Genomic DNA, 8,010 nt, shown 5'->3' with positions numbered 1-8,010 from the left:
GTATATCGTTTTGCCATAGTTAGTGAAGTGTGAATAGTACAGTCACCGCTGTATGTTTTATATTGGTTTCAAATGCTCGAAAAGCATGTACATTATGTCTTGAACTTGCATTCGTCAACTTTGCTAACCAATGTTAGAAATTTGAGCTAACTAGCGTATTGCGGCTGTCTACAGCATAACTGTGTGAATCAGAACGATCAGAACGGGTAGTGTTTGAATGATGCTTAAAATTTTACAAACCGTTTTACTATCTTATCTACAACTAATGAGTCATAAAAGCTCAAAATTGCAATAGCAATTAAGTGATTTTTATGTTTTTGTGTTTGACATTTTGATAGAGTTTCTATCGAAGTAAAAAAAAATGTGTTTTTTTTAAATTTTATTTCTCAACAAAAGCTGAAAGAGAACATATTTACATGTGATTTGTCAATAAATCAAGTAACAAAGTGTTATGAGATCACAGTTCACACAGATCAGCCATCAGGCTCACCCAGTCGATAGGTTCTGACATATCCACAGGAATATGTTCGTTCTGTTCGTTCTTGGAAGTGACATGGTTTATGGGTGATATCGGTCTCGTCGGTGCCACACTCTGCTGTAGTGCTGCAGCCACCAGATCAAACTTTGGAGGTATAATAGTGTTCAGCTTTTTCGCGGTAAGCTTCTTCGCTGAGGTCGGCTTCGCTAAGGTCGGCTTCTTCGCGGTCAGCTTCTTCGCTGAGGTCGGCTTCGCTGATGAGGTCGGCTTCGCAGGTGTGTGATTAATTAACATCTCTGTTATATTTCTAATTTGGATTAACAGTTCTCTCTTCAGCATTTCTGCGTTACGTTCTGGTAAGTTCCTGAGGACTTCTGATATGTTCATGATTGTAACCATCCATGGCATGAATTGCGTTGACGTCGCTTCCATTTCATATTTTTAAGCTTCAATGTATGTATACTTTATCTTCTACAATACAGCGAATGATGAATAAATGAGCTAGTTGCTTTATATACTAGAGACATGTCTTCTCAGAGGTCCGTGCTGACGTCACAGACCTGAAAAAATAATAATAAACATTATGAATAATTCATAATGTGTGTTTGTTGTGTTTACGTAAAAATTGCTATTGCAAATTGTGAGCTTTTAGGTAAGATAGTAAAACGGTTTTGTAAAATTATATACAAAAGTAAATTAATTAAGCAAAAATACAAATAATCGTTTATACTTCATTCATAAGCAATTTTCCAACAATAGCCGATCTACAAATGTGGCATTCGCTGCTGGTAATGGAGCATGCCTGACAAAGATTTTGAAAATATGGGATGAAATTTAAAAATTGCTTTCGCGTGAAAGTGAAGTGAACATTCCAGTTTTAAGCATTTAAAAAGACGAAAGTCTTCATGATGCTTAAATTTTGTTTCACTCAATCGTTGCATAACTATTGAAAATATCTCATATACAACTAATGCTTCTAATTTCAGTTAAAGTTTTATTCTAAATGTAAGCAGATTACAAAGTACAAACATGCATAGCATACATAACATTGCAAACATATCAATATACATAATTATACACAATTGTTTTCATGAAATCAAACACAAGCAAAAGTTTACATTTGTTATAATATCAAACATTCAATGTGAAAAGTATTTTTGTTATGCAATGTGGTCACTCCCTGTTTTTCATCCAGACTTGTGACTGGCATTGGTCAGGTTACCCACGGCATTAGCGAGATCGGAAAATGGTAACTCTGAGCCAGAAACCTATTTTCCTAGTGTCATACACTACGCAAAATTAGAGGCCTTCCAGGCGACCTTCTACAATTTGTAGAGTGCTGGACAACTCGGGTGTAACAAACGGGGTATTGCTGACTCGTTGTAGGTACAACGCCGAACTAGTGATATCTGATACAAGGCCTGTACTGGGGGGGGGGGGGGGGGGGCAAGAATCGAGTGCCTCAGCCGCATTGTCCGATGAACCACAAGCTAGGCTCGAAAACTCGTAGACTTATTTCTCTTCTGAGCTAAGAGAAGGCTACAGAGTTCACTTTCAAACACACCTCTTAAGCACTTAGAGGCATATTTGCTCGCTTTACTTGCAGGTAGGAAATGCTAACTATGATTTGAGAAAGCATTTCCTTTTATGTATCGCACCTTATGAGCAAAGAAGCGATTGAATTTTGAAAAAAACTGAGGCAGCGCTAAAGGCAACTACTCGACAGGGCACACTTAGGACTAGCGCCCCATTCGCTTCGTCCACTCTCTATGCATGCACTAGCGTACAGAAAAGGGGTACTCGTGAGCATAAAGGTTGCCACTCCCTATTTTTCATTGGCTGTAGCGCGACATGATGACCATGAGCGGTTCCTAGTATTGGTACTGTACATCACCTTACACCAATACTAAGCTGGTCTAACGACACCTCCATACTCATGGTAGCCTCTCAAATTTTACTTTTGCCAAAATGTTTTTGCGAAGTTGACAAAATCATTGCATTGCATCCAAGACCGTAGCATATTGAGCAATGAGAAGCAAATCTCGTCGAAGCTATACTTCTATGCTCATGCTACCAGACGCAAATAACAAATCACTTGCCAAAATCGCTTTTGAATTGTATATGATCTAATGGCTATCACAGAGAATGATCGTATTCGTCAGGCAATGTCAAAGTGATCGACAACATGAGCTGGCCAGACTCAAGAGCGAAAAACTATGAGGTATCGCGACATACGGTTCTCATGTTCAAACCAGAAGGTCAAAAAACCTCTCAGATATTTTCTCTGTATCTCTGATGCACCAAGTTCATAGTGCGAGGAGAAATCTGAGAAGTTCAAACCCACTTTGGGCTCCCAGCAGACTAACAGCACTTCTGAGCTAAGAGCTTGCTACTGGAATGACGAATATTGAAAAATGTCGAGCTTATATACCCGATGGCCAAAATGAATGCGCATCGCATTATAATTGTGCATAAATGGTTAGAACTATTTCTTAACCCCTTTTATTTATACGCTCATATGAAGTAGTTCCAGATTTTGAAATCTGTGAATGAAGTAGTTTTTCTATGAAGATTATGTGAAATCAGTTTCAGCAAAATATCATTTTTTTCAAGTTTCATGGACTTGGTGGAATTTGAACATTTTGATGATATTTTTTTCACGAAATCTTGTGTGAACGCCAGTTTTAGTAAGATTAGCTGCATTTTTCATGTTTCATGGACTTGGTGCTTTTTTTGTGCATATAGCTTATGATTGTGAGATTTGCTGCAAATGTTGATTTGTTGAATTTGATCATTATGAAGATTTTATTTTTTTTCATGAAATCTTGTGTGAACGCCAGTTTCAGTAAGATATCAATTTTTCATGTTTCATGGACTTGGTGCTTTTTTGTGCATATAGCTTATGATTGTGAGATTTGCTGCAAATGTTGATTTGTTGAATTTGATCATTATGAAGATTTATTTTTTTCATGAAATCTTGTGTGAACGCAGTTTCAGTAATATATCAATTTTTCATGTTTCATGGACTTGGTGCTTTTTTGTGCATATAGCTTATGATTGTGAGATTTGCTGCAAATGTCGATTTGTTGAATTTGATCATTATGAAGATTTTACTTTTTTTCATGAAATCTTGTGTGAACGCCAGTTTCAGTAAGATACCAATTTTTCATGTTTCATGGACTTAGTGCCGCATTTTTTGTGCATATGGCTTATGATTGTGAGATCTGTATTTTTTGAGAGATTTGCATGAGCCTATATTTTTTTGAATAAATGAAGCCTATATTTTTTTTTGAAATCTTGAGATCTCTCGTTAACTTCTAGATTTTCAACAATATGAAGATTTTATTTTTTTCATGAAATCTTGTATGAACGCCAGTTTCAGTAAGATATCAATTTTTCATGTTTCATGGACTTGGTGCTTTTTTGTGCATATAGCTTATGATTGTGAGATTTGCTGCAAATGTCGATTTGTTGAATTTGATCATTATGAAGATTTTTTTTCATGAAATCTCGTGTGAACGCCAGTTTCAGTAAGATACCAATTTTTCATGTTTCATGGACTTAGTGCCGCATTTTTTGTGCATATGGCTTATGATTGTGAGATCTGTATTTTTTGAGAGATTTGCATGAGCCTATATTTTTTTTTGAATAAATGAAGCCTATAATTTTTTGAATAAATGAAGCCTATAACTTTTTTTTGAAATCTTTAGATCTCTCGTTAACTTCTAGATTTTCAACAATATGAAGATTTTATTTTTTTCATGAAATCTTGTAAATCAAAAGTTCAAAACCAGAGGCATTTAAAACCAAAAAAAGCTAACAAAACTATTAAAAACAGAAAAAACAAGGTGAAGAAAGTACAGAAAATTAACAGAAAAATGAATAAAAAGTTAAAAAAAAAACGTAAAGAAAGTGCAAACAGCTAAGCGAAAAGTGAATAAACAGTGAAGAAAACTAGTGAGCAAAAAATCAAGAAAACCGATTACAACGTGGGATATATTTGCTGGCTAATATGTCATATTTCACTCAAGATGGATTTTCTGAGGGTGTTCCAGATGAGTTGTTGTTGTTTGATTTACCACCTACTCAGGTTGCTGTAAATGATGTCTATTTTCAAGAAATTCGACCCTTATCACAAGTGTCAGATGACACACCTATTGAGTTTCAAATTAGTGGACAGAATTCAATGGACTATCTTGATCTTAGAGGGACACAGTTATGCATAAAACTGAAAGTGACAAATCCGGATGGCAGTGATATAACTAGTGAAAAAGTCGGTCCTGTAAACTTATTTTTACAGGCCTTATTTTCGTGTGTTAAGTGTTGAAGTTTCATTACAAAACAAAACCATTATTTCATCCAATTATAATCCATATACTGCAATGATTCACACATTATTGCGTAGTGGACGTGATGCATGTGAATCTCAGCTAACAACTCAACTTTTTATTAAAGATGATAATGACCACCCAGAAGATTGTGATCCCTCTGGGAGTAATACAGGTCTGTATGTGAGATCCAAATATATCACAGGGTCTAAAACATTGGAACTTCAAGGTCCTATATATCACAGCTTATTTACAATTAAACGCTATCTTCTGAATCAAGTCGATGTTAAATTGAAGTTATATCGTAGTTCCCTAGCATTCTGTTTATCAGCCGGGGATGAATCTCCAAACTATAAAATACAATTTTCAGATGTTTACTTACTCGCTAGAAAAGTAAGAGTTAATCCTGCACACATCGTGGCTCATTCAGAGATGTTAAAGACTGCATCAGCCAAGTACCCATTCAAAAGATCAGATTGTCGTTCACAAACTATCACCTCTGGAAGTACAATGTTTACATGGGATAATTTATTTCAGGGACAAAAACCTAACAGAGTAGTTGTAAGCTTTGTTAAATCAAATGCTATATCCGGGGATTATAAATCAAATCAATTTCATTTCCTAAACTGTAACATTCAAAGCATATGTTTGTATGTTGATGGGGTACCAATGTGGGGAAATCCATTAAAAATGAGTTTTGATAAAACGGAAGGACAAAGTTTCATACCAGCTTATTCAAACTTGTTTATTGCAAATGGTATATGGAATAAAGATGCAGGAATTAATATTAATAGAGAAGACTTTGAAAATACATCTACCTTATTTTTATTTCAGTTAGAACCAAACTTTTCAGATGATGACACGTTTTTATCCTTAGTGAAAACAGGACATATACGATTAGAAGTTCAGTTTAGAACTGCTTTAACAGATACAACAAGTTGTATAGTTTACAGTAAATCACCAGGATTTTTCCAAATTAACTCCCAAAGGGATAATATTACAGAATGAACACATCGCAAATTCAATGCTGCATAGATTGTAGTTCATTGCTAAAAAAATCAACATTAGATGTTTTTGCTGCTGATCAGCTGCCAATTAGCTCATATTTTCCTTGCGGATTTATTAGCAATACAGATGAGTATTCAAGGGATGGGATGCATTGGTGTAGTTTTTACTTTCCTGACTCAACTACTGTAGAATATTTTGATAGTTATGGAAAACCTATCAACTACTATAATGACTTTTTTCCTCTGTATGCATCCAAATTTCCATCAATTCTTTCTAATTCCAAGCAATTGCAAAGTTTATATAGTAATGTGTGTGGGATGTATTGTTTGTATTTCTTATTGCAAAGACTTAATGGAGTATCCTTTCACAATATTGTAAATATGTTTTCAAATGTTCATGAGTACAATGACTCGTTTGTATATAATAGTGTTAGCAATGTTTTTGTAGAATGTATACAAAATACTTGTGTTAATAACCAAACATGTAAACCATTTATAAAACGAATGTAAAATATAAATAAACGTGTAAATGTACATGATGAATAAAAGTTGTGCGAATATATTTTTGGTGTTGTTTTTATGAATACCATTTCTGCATTTGACTTCTCTGGACATACATCATGACAGATGCTCTAATTAAATTTGATTGCCCAGCCACATGTATTGTTGCAGGGGCCAGTGGTAGTGGAAAGTCAACATTTCTTTTGAAACTCTTTAATAATGCACAGCAGATGTTTATGAAAATACCAAAAAGGATCATTAACTGCTATTCTACATATCAACCTTTATATGAAGAAATGAAAACAGCAGTGGAGAATATTTTTTTTTTTGAGGGTCTACCAACAAAAGAAGATATGGATATGTGGTCTCTCGGCTTCGGAAAGTGTGGATATAGTGAACTTGTTTACCATTTATAGTTATCATAAAGATTATTCAGTGTTTTATGTTGTTCAAAATCTATTTTCTGGTGGTAAGTATTTTCGCACCATCAGTTTAAACAGTCATAATTTCATACTGTTTAATAATCAAAGAGATCAACTACAGATTCAGACATTAGCAAGGCAAATGTTTGCAGGTGTTTGCAGATTTTATGGATGCATATAAGAAAGCAGTAAGGAATAAATATAGTTATTTACTTGTTGATGTGAGTCCTCACTCAAACCAGCTTTATAAACTTCGTACTGACATATCCCCTTCTCAGACATTGATTGTGTTTCGTCCTGTGAAAGAAAAATATGAGTAATAAAATGAAAAAAGAAAAAAAACTCTTTAAATTTTCTGTTAAACACAGAGAAAAAACAGCAAAAAATACTTCTAAAAAATATAACAAAATCACAGATTGATGCAATTATTGAGGTAATTTATTATACTCTAATGGGGACATTAGCACTTTCAAATCCTGTTAAAAAGGCTTTAAAACGATATAAGAATATCATACGCAAAGTTGTGTCAAAAGGATTATCTCGAAGAAAAAGAAAAGCGCTTCTATTAAAATATTTTAAACAAATAATTTTAACAAATCACTTTGAAAACGCATTTCCAATTGGAGGGAAACCAATACAAATAAAGAGGGAATTACTACCAGTTGTGAAAATAAAAAATGCTTCCAGAAAAAAAGACTTTAATCGAAAAGATATGAGGAAGAAAAACAATGCCTCCAAAAAAAAATATTGCCTTTAAAAAGAAAAGAACAAAAGCTCAGCTTGATCATTTATGATCTGTATTGATATTCAAATTTCAGGCAGGTGGAACTTAGCAAATGTTATTGGAACTAGTTTCATTTTTGAGTTCGCATTCAGTTTTGAGTTAGCATTCAGACATGGCGGACCTTAACCCTGAGCCTCAATGAAAAGATGTGCTTAAAGCAGAAAATATGATCTTACGTAAACAAATTAAATTATTGAAAAGAAAATTAGATGCCATGGAAGACATTGAACATAAAAAAAGAGTTAAAAACAACATTTCAATGTAGTATTTGTTCAAAAACATTTGCTAACAACAGAACACTGACTGAACATACATTATCGCACAAAACATTCTTCAACTGTCAGTTTTGTGATAAAAATTTCAGACAGAAGGATTATTTAAAAGGTAGAGGAAAAGCTAAATTAACAAATACTAGCATACCTACCATTTCAGCAAAGAACATAAATGCAGACGACCCGGAGACACCTTCAGAGACATCTTCGCTAGCGGC

This window comes from Mya arenaria, chromosome 8 (assembly GCF_026914265.1).
Source record: "Mya arenaria isolate MELC-2E11 chromosome 8, ASM2691426v1".
In the NCBI taxonomy this organism is placed as follows: domain Eukaryota; kingdom Metazoa; phylum Mollusca; class Bivalvia; order Myida; family Myidae; genus Mya; species Mya arenaria.
Note: the sequence above shows the minus strand (reverse complement) of the source record.